Raw genomic sequence first — 15,005 nt, 5'->3', positions numbered from 1 at the left:
CGAACTACCAGGTCGATCGATCCCCGCCAAGGCTGGTGACGACGACGTCGGAACGTCGAGAAAGCGTAAGCAGGCGGTCGCGAAGGGTGGCCAAGTGCGATCTCATCGTGCCACGAAGGACACGGCCGAAAGCGGTGGTGAGGAGGAGGAAGACGACAGGGAGGCCGGGTCTGAGGACGATGGCTCCCGCGGTTATACTCCTAGTCCGACCCCAGTGAAATCTGGGGCGGGCTCTCATGTTTCACCCATTCGCCAGCAAGACGTTGCTGTGGCGAACACCCTTCTGGCGATCTCTAGTACTGCGGCGAAGCCGGGATCAGTCGCCCGAGGGAAGAAGAAGAAGGGGAAGGTCGTACAGATTGGTTGTGCCTTTTTGGACAGCGACGGGTCTGACGGGACACCGACTTCGCTGGTTCTGCAGCGCGCTCCTTCTCGGGGGAGGCGCACGTCACCTCCACCTGCTAGTGACGCCGAAGCGGCAACAGGCGGGAGTGCTTCGGCGCCGGCGGCCGGGGCGAACGTCTCTCAGGACGAACGGGTTGAAGCGATTCCTTCGCCAGCTCGCCAGTGGGAAGGGAAGGCTTCGGCGGTCGAAGCGACTATGTCAGACGTGACGCTTACCGCCCCGTACTTCGTTCCCGCCGATTTCGCCACTCGGCCGGAGATCGCCCCTTTTGTGGATGGGGTGTGCCAAGTTATCGCGCCCTCCGAAGGCCTTGGTCTCTTCACCGAGATGAACGAGTTCGGCGAAAGCTGTGCAGCTGTGGAGAGCTTGTCCGTTCGGGTATGTTTGTTTGTGTTATTTTTTGTGCGAAATTTTCTCTTCTCTCTTATGTCACGCCGTAATGGTTTCAGTCTCCCTTTTCTAGGGTCTTGCCGCGCACCTGAGTGCGAAGAAGTCTTCCTTTGAAAGGCTGGATGGTTATCGGCTTCGGCTCCGGAAGGCCAAGGACGACCTTCGCCACAAGGAGGACAAGAGGCGCGTCGTGGCGGACACCATGAGGAAGGCAAATGCGGAGAACAAGTCCCTGATGGGGGAGAAGAAGTCCCTCTGTGCCAAACTGGAGTCGGCGAACAGGCGGGGCACCGAGCATGATCGTTAGCTTGCTGCGGCCGAAGAGAGGATCAGGTCTCTTGAGGCCCACCTCGTTTCGGCCTGGCGCCGGCGACGGAATCTGCCAAGCAAGCCTGTTACACGCTCAGGCTGGCCCTCAACGATCTCGGCACGCGCACGGAGGGCGCCCCGGGAGATGACGGGACAGCTTTCGACTTTTCTGAGTGGACGCAAGAGGTGGCCGGCTCAGTTGTCGAAGTTGCCGGTGCTTACGGGGATTGCTGTGCTCGTGTTTCGGCAGGCTTCATCCTTAGCCTGCTACATGCACACGTTTTTGACATATAAAAACACTAAAAAAAATATTGCATTTTCCTGCTGTGTCACCCAAAACACACAAACATATATTTTTAAGAACCGGTGATTGAAAAGGGGCACAGTTGGTGCGGCGAGGGAATTTGAGACTGGGAGCTCATGATCCCAACATATATATTCACCCTGATAAAATTGCACTAAGTATTCTTTTGAGCTATTTTAGAAACAAAATTATTGTTTGTTCTTTGTATGCCACTACCCTGCAACAATCAATCGTTAAGATCATCTGAAAATTGGATGAGTTGAACAATCTAGCTGTTTGAGCATGACACAAGCGTACAACTCCAAGGTAGTATAACAGGGAATTGGACTAATCATGTTGAAAAGCTCTGTGCTCGTAAGAAATATGAAATCCAACATAAAAAATATAATATATGACCAATCAGAGATTTTTTTTAAATTTTTTGAACCTTTTAGTTTTTAGTTTTTCAAATATGTTCCTTTTTTGCCACGCGCAAGTGCGGGTGGTGTGACTATTGTTTCGCCAAGCGAGGCGAGGCGCAATGGGTAAGAAGGTTCAGATTTAGAAATAAGTATCGAGATGGTTTATTTTTAAATTTAAAATTTTAAATGTTCAAAAAAATAATAAAAATTCCTAATGAGAAGCGCGTGACCATACTTCCATTGTCTGTTGCATAAAATCATGTATAAATTCCTTTTACCTACCTAAGAGGGTGGCACTGGAGAGCACAATAGTGTATTTATAATTTTTGTCCTTCAACATACACCAGAAATTTATGGCACCTCACAAAAGGGAAAATGTACCTTCTGCTGCAGCATACTTATCGACACATCTCCTTTTACAATTGAATTGAAGTAAAATGAAGCACTGAAGTTTAAAAGAATTCTCCTTTTACACATCTCATTTTTGCCATAAACGAATTCTTTTATGTGAGATTTCCACTTGCATGATGGAGTATACCTGTTTACTGTTTTTTTTTAAAAAAAAAATTCGAGCAAATTCTTTCATGTCCGATTGGCACTAAGCCAACAATCATCACGCTTTTGCCACTTATATTGTATCACCCTCTGCGGAGAAGTATAGATTTGAAATATATCAGGCAGTAATTAAAGGGGACATTTAATTATTTGTCACTTTTAAGATGTGCCAATTACACTACTGGAGAAATGATCTTTGGAGGGTCGGGCGATTTCCACAATAGTCCCGGTTCCAAAAAGAACCGGGACTAAAGATAATCTTTAGTCCCGGTTAAATAATTTTTGATCTTTAGTCCCGGTTGGTGTACTAAAGATGATCTTTAATCCTGGTTCATCCCCCTGTCAAAAGCCTGCCAGGGGGCCGAGGATATTTAGTCCCGGTTGATACAACTAACCGGGACTAAAGATAACAACTTTAGTCCCGGTTGGTACTATCAACCGGGACTAAAGATCATTTAGATCTTTAGTCCTGGTTGGTACTACCAACCGGGAGTAAATATTTTCTCCCATCTCTAATCGGTTAAGTCCCAGACGAAATATTTAGATAAGATCGGAACATCTCCTCTTCTCCTTCCCTCAGATCCGATCTTATCTCTTCCTCTTCCACTCCCCTCTCCTCCTCTCCCCTCCTCCCCTTCCTTCTCCTCCTCTCCCCTCTCCTCCCCCTCCTCCCCTCCCCTCCAGCGGCGGGCAAGCGGCGGTCGGCGGCGGCCAGCGGCCTGCGCGGGCCGCGCGGGGGCGGCGGTCGGCGGAAAGGCGGCCAGCGGCGGTGGCCAGCGAGCGGTGCGGCCGCGCGTGAGCAGGCGGCGAGCGGCCGGCGCGGGCCGCGCAGGGGCGGTGGCCGGCGGGCAGGCGGCCGGCGGCGGCGGCCAGCGGCGCAGAAGGCTGTCGTGGCGGGCAGGCGGCGGCGGCCGGCGCGCATGCCAGGCGGCCGGCTTCTTCTTTTTTTTTTCCTTTTTTGATATTTTGTGATGTATAGTTTCTTTTTATAGAATTTGTGATTCATTGCATGGATCTGAGATGTATAATCTGTGGTGTATTTGATTTGTGTGTAATTTTTTTAAGGATTTGTGATGTAGTTGATTTGTTTGTATAAGTAACTTAGGCTTTGTGATGTGAATGATTTGGGATTTGGGGTGTTACATTGATTTGGGGATTTGGGGTTTGATTTGGGATATGCAACCAATTGATTTGGGAGGAAATACAAGGATTAACCCTGGCAAGTAGCAAAGAAACAATGAAAATAAAAAAAAAGAAAAGGGGATCAACCGGGACGTGGCTCTGCCATCTTTAGTCCCGGTCGGCACCGACCGGGACTAAAGATGAGTCTTTACTCCCGGGTATTTGAACCGGGACTAAAGACTGGCATCTTTAGTCCCGGATTCTTTCTCCCGGTTCGCTACCCGGGAGTAGAGGGGGTTGCTAACCGGGAGAGATATGGGGTTCTCCAGTAGTGTTAATGATTTGCCACTCGCTGTCTATGACATGTGGGCCCTCATGTGTTTATGACATATGGCCGTTCAGTGGGAAATTCTTTAGAACTACTCATAAGAGTGGCAAATAGTTAATTATTCCGTAATTAAAGTGGTTCGAAGCATGATTCCTGATACATTACCATGTTTGCCGGCCCTTCATATAAAAATTTTTAGTGGATAAATTTGTTTGCAGATTGTTACCAAGTCAGGATGTCTATTGTTTAATGCCAGATTGTATCCCACTTTATACAGAAACTTGTCATGCAACCAACTAACCGGGACAATTCCAGACTACCTCCGCAAAAGCAATGGATCGATTGTTTTCAGGTGTGCCTACTTTCATTATTATTGATTTCCCTTTTAGTATTTTCCAGATTGTGGGGTTGTTCTTCCTGTAATCTTTGGACATCCTAAAAGAAAGTAGGGAAGGGAAGTGATACTATGCTTCTCAAATAAAAACTTGCATGGAAATTAAAGCACATCAATGGTGGAGATTAAAAGTGGATTAACAGAGTAATCCTCCCATTAGCGAGGGGGCAATTTTATACTTAGAAAAACTGAGCCCCTATCCATATCGATCGAGCGACCGACTCGCGGCGGTTAATTCGCTACGATTCCATCTCTCCGCTGCCACCCATCATGCTCCTTGCAGGCTGCCAAGCGCCTCTGCGTTCGGGGTGGCAGCAAAGCTCCGGTGAGTAGGGATGCCAGCTGCCGTCATCGGGGCCATGCGCTGGGACGAACGCCCTGTTTGGCTGTTGGGAATAGTCCCACATTGCTTATTTAGGGAAAGGCCGGTCGAGGTGGTCAGGAGTTCGATTGTCCTTGAGGGTTGATATTTGCTTGCAGAGTTGCAGTTGATTGATGTTTAGAAGGAAGAATCGTTCGAAAAATGTTTACAAGGAAGACAACCTCTTATGGTTGTGATCATGTGGGATGATCTGCTCAATGTGGTCGTGAAGCTGCTCCATAGCTAGTTGGGAGCGTGAGGGGTAGCAGCAGAGAGGCGGAAGGAGCCTGGTAGAGGAAGAGGCGGCGGTTTTGCTCGTTGCCTTGGTGGATGAAGCTTGGCGGCCGCTGCTCACGGGAGATCGCGGCCATGGCAGCGCGAGCGAACTGCCGCCTGCACCGTGAATCCATCGCTCGATCAATGGGACCAACATGAATACGGGCTCAGATTTTTCTAAGGACAAAATTGCCCCTTTCTAATTCCCACCATTGATGTGCTTTAATTTTCGTGTCGGTTTTAATTTGCGTAGGATCGAATTCAAGTAACCAAGCCAACCAGAGGGGGGTGAATGGTAGATTACGTCAGCGGAAGTCAAATAATCGAATCTAAATAGAATAAAACACACCCCAACCTTGTGGAGATTATGGATACCACATATCTACACGGCGATTATATTTAGACTGGATATAGGATACCGAATATAGATAGAATATCTTTATCTGTATCTCGGGTTTGTTTCTTAACTTGTACGTCAAGGAAATACCCTGAGACTTAGTCGGTTACGATTGTATTTTATCTGTACTCTCATATTCTGATAAGGATATGAGTTATACCTTGTAATACGGACTCCTTCCCCTATATAAGGAGGGGTCCGAGTCCTTCCTGGGACATCAACTTTTCTGGAGATTATACATCCAATAATACACTCGGCGGATTCATCCCCGGACAGGAGTAGGGTATTACTCCTTGAATAAGAAGGCCTGAACCTGTATAAATCCTTTGTCTCCAAACCCATCCACTTTTCTAGCTTGATAGCCACCCCCTTTTAGTATTGCCGAAATCTTGTTTCGACAGTTGGCGCGCCAGGTAGGGGTTGCGTCAAGCTTTTCACCGATCAGTGCAATGGGTTCCGTCTCCGGCATCGACGACCTCGTCTTCCAACCCGGGCAGGCGTTTCGGTTCGGCAGCCTCGACTTCGTCACCAATAACTTCGGCAAGATCTCTCTCCTCGACTCGGAATCGGACCAGTCGGGAGAGAGCCGGATCTCAGTCCCGTTTGGAGTTCCAAACGCGGCTGAAATCTACTCCAAGTCCATCTCAATCGAGTCGGCTTCAAACCACTCGGGCGAGATTGCATCTTCTCCAACGTCATCAGATCGAGATGATGGGGCTTACCCACCGATCCTAATGAAGCTCCCCGACGATTTGGCGGCCTTCTTCACCACCACAGCGTCCCCATCCCGTAGGCCTAGGCGGAAATCGGCTTCAACACCGATCTCGCCTAGCTCCAGGGAAGTCGGCGTCATCCTCCAGCCACTCGGCTCAGTTTCGACGGACCAGCTGGATGGCTACTGGAGCTCTCCCGCCGTCGACTCGCGTCCGACCGAGATCGTGGAGTACAATGAGTTCGGCTTTCGCAACAACGACCCGGATCTCGACGACTTCGATGAAAGCCTAGAAGACAACTACACCCCTCTCTATTTCGGCGTCTTTATGGCCGATAACGAGACGGAGGAGCAACGCCAAGCCCGGGAAACCGAAGCACGACGCGAGTCCGAGCGATGCCGACTGGAGGAGGAGCGTCAAGTACAAGAACAAGAACGGCTACGGCGTGAGCAACAGGAGCGTGAGCGGGCTGCAAAGGAGGCTGAAGACCGGCGGCTACGAGCCTTGGAAACAGGGCACCGAGCGCGAGATCTTATCGGCCAACAAGACGTTGAGGGGACACCAGTTTTCCGCACCCCACAACAGAATGCTGTTGCCGCGATCACCCTCCTCGACACCCTCCTCAAGGAAAACGAGCTCAATCAATCTGACCACGTCGTCAACATCTTGAACCAGACAAAGACCATGATTGCGGCTTCGGTCCCAGTTAACTCCGGAAGCGTCCGCACCCCGAGCGGCAGCCGAGTCCCTCATCTTTGATCTCACGACTACCACCAGCCAAGCCTCAGCATCGCTGGCGCGGGATCTAATCGCAGGAGCAGGGGTCACGACGAGCGATCTGTCCACTCGCCTCCCGACCATCATAGGGAGCGCCGAGTGGAACGACCTCGTTCGCCACCTCGTCGTCGCCCCGTCGATCTTCGCGAGACGATCATACAACGCCGGGCAGCTCGAGGCCATCATCATTCGGCGGATCGCCACGACAACGACCTTGACGGAGTAGCCGCTTTCACCAACGACCTGCGTCGAGTGGATTGGCCAGCCGGCTTTAAGCCGACTAGAATAGAGAAGTATGACGGTACCACCAACCCGGAATCATGGCTTACCGTCTACGGTCTCGCGATCCGCGCAGCAGGAGGAGATAGCAAGGCCATGGCGAACTATTTACCAGTGGCTTTAGCAGATTCCGCCCGGTCCTGGCTCCATGGATTGCCCCGTGGTACAATCGGATCTTGGGCCGAATTACGCAACCACTTCATCGCCAACTTCCAAGGCACCTTCGAGCGCCCCAGCACACAATTCGACCTCTACAACGTTATTCAGAAGTCCGGAGAATCTCTTCGAGATTACATCCGGTGATTTTCTGAACAACGCAACAAGAACTCTAACATCACCGACGATGTTATCATCGCCGCATTCACCAAAGGAATTCGCCACGAAGAATTGGTCGGCAAGTTCGGGCGTAAGCCTCCCAAAACAGTCAAACTTATGTTTGAAAAAGCCAACGAGTACGCCAAGGCTGAAGACGCCGTCATCGCATCAAAGCAGTCGGGCTCCAGTTGGAAGCCAAAAAAGGATACGCCGGCTACGGGAGGGGGTGGAAGTAACAATCATAAGGACCGCAAGCGTAAGCCTGAGGAACTTGTTGCAACTGCTACTCACTCTTCTCGACAGCGTTCGCGCGTCAACACATTCGACAAGATCATGAACTCCCAATGCCCGCATCATCCTAACTCCAACCACGCGGCCAAAGATTGTTTCGTCTACAAACAGTTCGCGGAACAATACACCAAGACTACACGGAAGAACTCCGACGAAGAACAAAGCACGTCGAAGAAGAAGGACGATGGCGACCCCCCGGCAGGTTTTCAAGACCACCGCAAGGAGCTTAACCACATCTTCGGCGGCCCCTTGGCTTATGAATCTAAAAGAAAGCAAAAGTTGACCGAACGGGAGATTAACGCCGTTCAGCCCGACACACCCCAATATCTTCGATGGTCAGAGACAGCAATCAAGTTTGACCGCTCGGATCATCCCGACCGAGTGGTCCACCCGGGGCGGTACCCCCTGGTACTAGACCCAGTGGTCCGTAATGTCAAGCTTCGCAGAACCCTCATCGACGGTGGCAGCGCACTAAATATCCTCTTCGCCAAAACCTTGGATGACATGCAGATTCCTCGCTCCGAGTTAAAACCAAGCAATGCGCCTTTTCACGGAGTCATTCCAGGGTTATCTGCAACTCCACTCGGCCAGATCACCCTTCTGGTCACCTTTGGCACTCGGGAAAACTTCCGCACGGAGAATATCTGCTTCGAAGTCGCCGATTTCGAGACAGCGTACCACGCCATACTCGGACGCCCGGCGTTAGCCAAGTTTATGGCCGTCCCGCACTACACTTACATGATGATGAAGATGCCTGGTCCCCGAGGAGTCCTATCCCTACGGAGCGACATCAAGCAAGCCGTCACATGCGACAAGGAAAGTTGCGAGATGGCCCAGACTCGCGAGATGGCGTCTGCCCGAGAAGATATCCGACTGGCTGCAACCACGGCAAGCGAAGGAGAAGTGCCCGCGACCAAGATCTTAAAGAGCGGAGAAAGCGAAGCCAAGACTAAAAAGATTCCCCTAGATCCTTCTGATCCCACTAAAACTGCTGTAATAGGCGCCGAGTTAGATTGTAAATAGGAAAGCGCACTCGTCACCTTTCTTCAAAATAATAAAGATATCTTTGCGTGGAAACCATTTGATATGCCTGGTATTCCTAGAGAGGTGATTGAGCACTCCTTACATGTCAAAGAAGACGCTAAGCCTATTAAACAACGACTCCGCCGCTTCGCACAAGACAGGAAGGACGCGATCAAGGAGTAATTAACCAAGCTGTTAGCAGCAGGCTTCATCAAAGAAGTCCTTCATCCCGACTGGCTGGCTAACCCGGTTCTAGTTCGGAAGAAAACTGGGCAATGGCGCATGTGTGTCGATTATACCGACCTCAATAAGTCTTGCCATAAAGATCCTTTTGGGTTGCCTCGCATTGACCAGGTAGTCGACTCGACCGCCGGCTGTGAGCTACTCAGTTTTTTGGATTGCTATTCAGGGTATCATCAGATCCGACTGAAGGAATCCGACTGCTTGAAGACTTCATTCATCACACCCTTCGGGGCCTATTGCTACATCACCATGCCATTCGGACTAAAAAATGCAGGAGCAACTTATCAACGTATGATTCAGAGATGCTTCTCGATGCAAATTAGCCGCAATGTCGAAGCGTACGTGGATGATGTAGTCGTCAAGACTAAGCAGAAGGATGATTTAATCTCGGATCTAGAAGAAACCTTTGCAAGCATCCGCGCTTTCAGGATGAAACTAAACCCTGAAAAATGCACCTTCGGAGTACCGTCAGGGAACCTGCTTGGTTTTATGGTGTCTCATAGAGGCATACAAGCCAACCCGGAGAAAGTTACTGCTATCCTCAACATGAAACCGCCAAGCTCCCAGAAAGACGTCCAGAAGCTGACTGGATGCATGGCGGCGCTCAGCCGATTCGTTTCACGACTTGGCGAGCGGGGGATGCCCTTCTTCAAGCTATTAAAGAAAACAGACGATTTCCAGTAGGGACCCGAGGCACAGAAGGCCTTCTAAGATTTCAAGAAACTCCTCACCGAGCCACCAGTCTTAGCCTCACCACACCCGCAGGAGCCGTTGTTACTATATGTATCAGCCACCTCCCAGGTTGTGAGCACAGTCTTGGTCGTTGAGCGTGAGGAAGAAAGCCACGTCCAGAAAGTCCAGCGACCGATCTACTTTGTCAGCGAGGTCCTAGCCGACTCCAAATCGAGATATCCTCAGGTTCAGAAGCTGTTATATGGTATTCTGATTACTACCAGGAAATTATCTCACTACTTCCAAGGTCACTTGGTAACGGTGGTCACATCGTTTCCGCTCGGCGATATACTGCACAACCGCGAAGCAAACGGACGGATTGCTAAATGGGCTTTGGAGTTGATGTCTTTGGACATATCCTTCAAGCCCCGAACTTCAATCAAGTCCCAAGCATTAGCCGACTTCGTCGCCGAATGGACCGAGTGCCAGGAGGATATCCCCGCAGAAAAGATGGAGCACTGGACCATGCATTTTGACGGGTCAAAAAGGCTTTCGGGCACTGGAGCGGAAGTGGTTTTAATTTCCCCAGCTGGAGAAAGATTAAGTTATGTGCTTTGGATACATTTTTCCGCATCCCACAACGTCGCCGAGTATGAGGCGCTCCTCCATGGACTACGGATCGCAATCTCCCTAGGGATAAAGCGTCTAATAGTTCGAGGCGATTCACAGCTGGTCGTCAACCAAGTTATGAAAGAGCGGTCCTGCCTTGACGACAACATGACGGCATATCGACAAGAGGAACGCAAATTGGAAGACAAGTTCGACGGACTTGAGCTTAGTCACGTTCTCCGACACAACAATGAAGCCGCCGAAAGACTTGCCAACTTTGGATCCAAGCGCGAGGTGGCGCCTTCTGATGTATTCGTTGAACACCTTTATGAGCCGACCGTACCTCAGAAAGAAACAACTCAAGTTGCGGACACTCATAACATAGCTATGATTGAAGCCGACTGGAGAGAGCCCCTCATATGATTTTTGACTTCTCAAGAACTCCCCAAAGATAAAGATGAAGCCGAGCGGATTTCAAGGCGAAGCAGACTTTATGTTATTCATGAAGCCGAGCTATACAAGAAAAGCCCTTCAGGAATTCTGCAACGCTGCGTATCTCTAGAGGAAGGGAGACAATTGTTGAAAGACATACATTCTGGAATATGTGGAAACCATGCCGCCGCACGCACCATTGTCGGCAAAGCTTACCGGCAGAGTTTTTTCTGGCCTACTGCAGTGTCCGACGCCGACAAAATTGTGCGCACGTGCGAAGGTTGCCAATTTTTCGCCAGACAAATCCATCTACCAGCTCAAGAGTTGCAAACAATCCCACTGTCTTGGCCGTTTGCGGTTTGGGGGCTCGACATGGTTGGCCCGTTCAAAAAGGCAGTCGGCGGTTACACGCATCTCTTTGTGGCCATTGACAAATTCTCCAAGTGGATTGAAGCTAAACCGGTTGTCACAATCACAGCAGATAAAGCTCAAGATTTCTTCATCAACATTGTGCATAGGTTTGGAGTGCCTAATCGGATTATCACCGATAATGGCACACAATTCACTAGCGGAGTTTTTAAAGACTTTTGCGAAGACTTCGGAATTAAAATTTGCTATGCCTCAGTAGCGCATCCCATGAGCAATGGACAGGTCGAACGAGCCAACGGCATGATACTTCAAGGGATAAAAGCGCGAGTTTTTGACCGGCTAAAACCCTATGCTGGAAAATGGGTGGAACAGCTGCCATCAGTACTTTGGTCCTTGTGTACTACACCCAGTCGGGCCACAGGCCAGTCACCTTTTTTCCTTGTCTACGGGGCAGAAGCAATGTTGCCTAGTGAAGTTGAATTCGAATCTTTGCGCTTTCGCAATTTTCGCGAAGAACGCTACGAAGAGGACCGAGTGGATGATCTGCACCGATTGGAAGAAGTCCGCGAAGCAGCTTTAATTCAGTCGGCCCGATATTTACAAGGGTTGCGACGTTATCATAATCGCAATGTTCGATCCCGTGCTTTCCTAGTCGGCGACCTGGTTTTGAGGAAAATTCAAACTACACGAGATCAGCACAAGTTATCTCCTTTATGGGAAGGGCCATTTATCATCTCTGAAGTCACCCGGCCAGGTTCCTATCGACTCAAGCGCGAAGATGGTACACTCATTGACAATTCTTGGAATATCGAACATCTTCGTCGTTTCTACGCTTAAGTTTATCCATGTATCTCCCTATCTTGACTGTCAACATCAAGCTTACTTCTTGAGGTTGTCAGTCGGGGGCTACCATAATAATAATGGAGTGTGATTTTTTATCAATTTAGTTTGCTTACTTGGTCTATCATTGCCTTGTTTGATTTTTCTACTTAGTTTACGAGGACTGAAAGTTTTTAATAGCTTTTGCGGGTTTTAGGCTCAACAAAGCTTGATAAAGGCTTTTAAGAAATCAACAGCTAAGCCAGAAACACCAAGCACAGCATAAATATACCGGTATTGTACAAATTGAGCCTCATCATTCGTCATTCGATGCATTTACATTTAATCAGTATCAGTCTTCTCATCATCAGAGTTATTGTTACTAGTCGGCCGAAGGTCGGTATCCTGAAACCGATCTACGACGTCACCAGCAATCTTGTCGGCTGCTTTTTGAGCGTCGTTGATAAGATCAAGGGCAGCCTCTTCGCTTGTCCCGTCCGCAAAACCATCAAAATATCGATCTTAGGGTACAGGGATTTGGTCATTGCTAATGCTAAGCCTACTCCCATGCTTCCGGCTTCTCTAATGTTCTTGAAATAGGTGTCCGGAGCGATTCTCAGCTTGTCAAACACTTCGGAAGCATCAAGTCTACTCGGGCCATTGTTATTATAGAACATCGCCTGGACAAGCGGGGTAGCGGCATTGGCGACCTCATCCCTGGCTCCTTCAAGTCTTTTGATCTTGCCAACCAGGACGTCGAACTGGGCTTGGGACTTGATCTTGCGGTCTACAAAAACAAATTTATGTCAATGATCTGCTGCATCAAAGAGAGAAACTTAGGTTGTTGGCTGACAATACCTTCAACCTCCTTCAAAGCCGAGTCCCTTTGTGCAGCCAATTCTGCCTTGTTATTTTCTAAGGCCTCAATTCGTTTCTCCAGTTGAGCTATCTTGGCAGCTTGCACTGTTTGGATTCCAGACGGTTGAGGATACAATTATAACAGCACAAATTAATGGGGCAGATCTTGAGGTTACCTTTTGATGAGCCACTCAGTTCAAAGTTCGAATCCTGGAGTTGGGTAATCCGGTCTCTTAGATCATGCTCTGTCTTTTTGGCAAGCTCTTTGGCTTCGTGTAGCTGATCCCTAACTGCTTCAAGGGTCCCTAAATGAGGAACCAGCTTTTCTAAAGTTGTGGTTTTGGCCTCATTACGGAGATGGATTCTCTGCGCGATGATTCACGGTTTAGTCTTGCTGAGAAAAAACAAGGTCACCAAGGGCAGCCACCTGGAAGACTTACATTTACAATACGGGTAGCTTCTCCGAGTGCTTTCTTCAGCTGGCACACCTCCTCGTCTTCTTTCTGTCGGTTTATGACAATGCCTGCAGGTTGCGAGTTCTCGTCCCACCATTTGATTAAGATAGGGGGACGAGAGTCAGCAGCTGCCTTTATGCGAGGGATTTCCTCTCCGTCACCGCCTAGTGGTCCTGATGTATTCCCAGACATTAGACAAGTGAATCGGAGTTATTCAGATTAGCATTACTTGAGAAGATGGGTTACCTGAGGTGATTTCCGGTTGAGCGTGAGGTGATCCTTGCCCTTTATCTGGAGACCCAAGCGTTGGGTCGTTACCAGCGTCCGGTCCTTGGGAAGTTGTAGCCTGAACTTCAACTTCAGGAATTTCTTGATCTGGACCTACTTCCGACTGATTGCCAGTCGGGGGCTCTTGGTTTTTTGCGGTTTCTGCTTCTGCCGACTGGTTTCCAGTCGGGGGCTGGTCGCTTGGATTGACGTTATCAGCTGAAGTCTGGGCGCTAGTCGGCTGGTCCTCAGTAGTCGGCCCAGCTTCTTTAGATGAACCTGTCTCTGTGTTAGCCGGATCAGAATCCTTCCCGGATGGATCTATGTCGGACGGTTTCCTGCAAAGTTTCCTTCTAGTTTTCAATATTATCTTCATGAGAGAAGCATGTCGAAGTGAAACGGTACCGGATGGTTTATACCTGGAGGATTTTGTAAACTTTGGCATGGGGCGGCTAGACAGTTTCTTCTTCGGAGCAGTGTGCTTTGGTAATTTTTTGGGTGATCCCTTATCCCCAAATTTATTATTGTCGTCGCCTTCGTCGTCGTTCAGCATAAGCTTTCTCTTGCGAGAATCTGTCTGCCCAGTCAGATTGGGAGTTTGGGATTGGGAGTCTGACCTGATTTTTGGTCCTCCACTCCCCTGACCGGTCTGATGACGAGGAGATCGGCGTTGAGCGATTGGGGGGTCAGACTTTATCAAAGCAAATTCCTGAATGAAATGCCTCCACGGTCAGTTAATTCAACAAGAAGACAAAATTATGTTTTGATCACAGTTTGAAGAGTTCTGATACATACCAGCGGAGGTGGATTGAATGCATTGTATGGCACGACTGGCAGCAGATGCGAATAACTGACGACAATGGCGTTTGAGAATATCTTGTACATCCTCTCCTTCATGATCTTAAAGTCCAGAGAATCTGGGTCTTCACGGTTTGGATCATGCTTGCCGTCAAACTCGAATGCTGTGCGAGATCTCTCTTTGATTGGAGCTAATCGGCACTTAATGAAATGCCGAGTGATTTGCTCTCCCTGTAAGCCTTGCTCTTTGAGCTTCAACATGCGTTCCATCAGTTCTAAGGCTTGGGCAGCTTCATCTCCCATGGGAAGAGAGTTCCAGGTATCTTGGTATACTGGGGGAAGACAGGAGTACTCGGGAAGAGCGGGCTCGGGATTTTGAATATAAAACCAGTTGGCGTGCCATCCTTTGTTTGAAGTCTTGAAGGGCATAGAAAAATACTTTTGGCTCAAGGTCCCTCTCAGTTGAAATCCAGCCCCTCCAACTACGCATGGTTTGTTTTTGTTCGGTTGGGGCTTAAGGAAGAAGATTCGGCGGAACAGAGCAAAATGAGGCCTAATGCCCAAAAAAGCTTCGCAGACATGGACGAAATTTGCAATATGGACTATGGAGTTTGGATTCAAATGATGTAAACTGATTCCATAGAAGTTCAATATCCCACGGAAGAACTTTGTGGTTGGAAGAGCAAATCCGCCATAGAAAAAGTGAGAAAAAAGCACGACCTCATGTGTATCGGGGGTTGGGAAAGCTTCACCACATGCTGGCCACCATCCGATGATCTCCTTGGCTGGGAGAACGCCGTGCGCCACCATCTCCTTCAAGTTTTCCTCCGTCACGTCGGACG

General features: G+C 49.2%; 1 pseudogene; it reads left to right on the top strand.

Moving 5' to 3' along the window:
* The first annotated feature begins 601 nt into the window (after positions 1-601).
* Positions 602-15,005, top strand: part of LOC107278511 (receptor-like protein kinase At3g21340) — a 45,521-nt pseudogene continuing 31,117 nt past the window's right edge.

Source organism: Oryza sativa, chromosome 9 (genome assembly GCF_034140825.1).
Source record: "Oryza sativa Japonica Group chromosome 9, ASM3414082v1".
Taxonomy (NCBI): domain Eukaryota; kingdom Viridiplantae; phylum Streptophyta; class Magnoliopsida; order Poales; family Poaceae; genus Oryza; species Oryza sativa.
The sequence above is the reverse complement of the archived record's forward strand: the minus strand, read 5'-3'. Positions and strand labels throughout refer to the sequence as shown.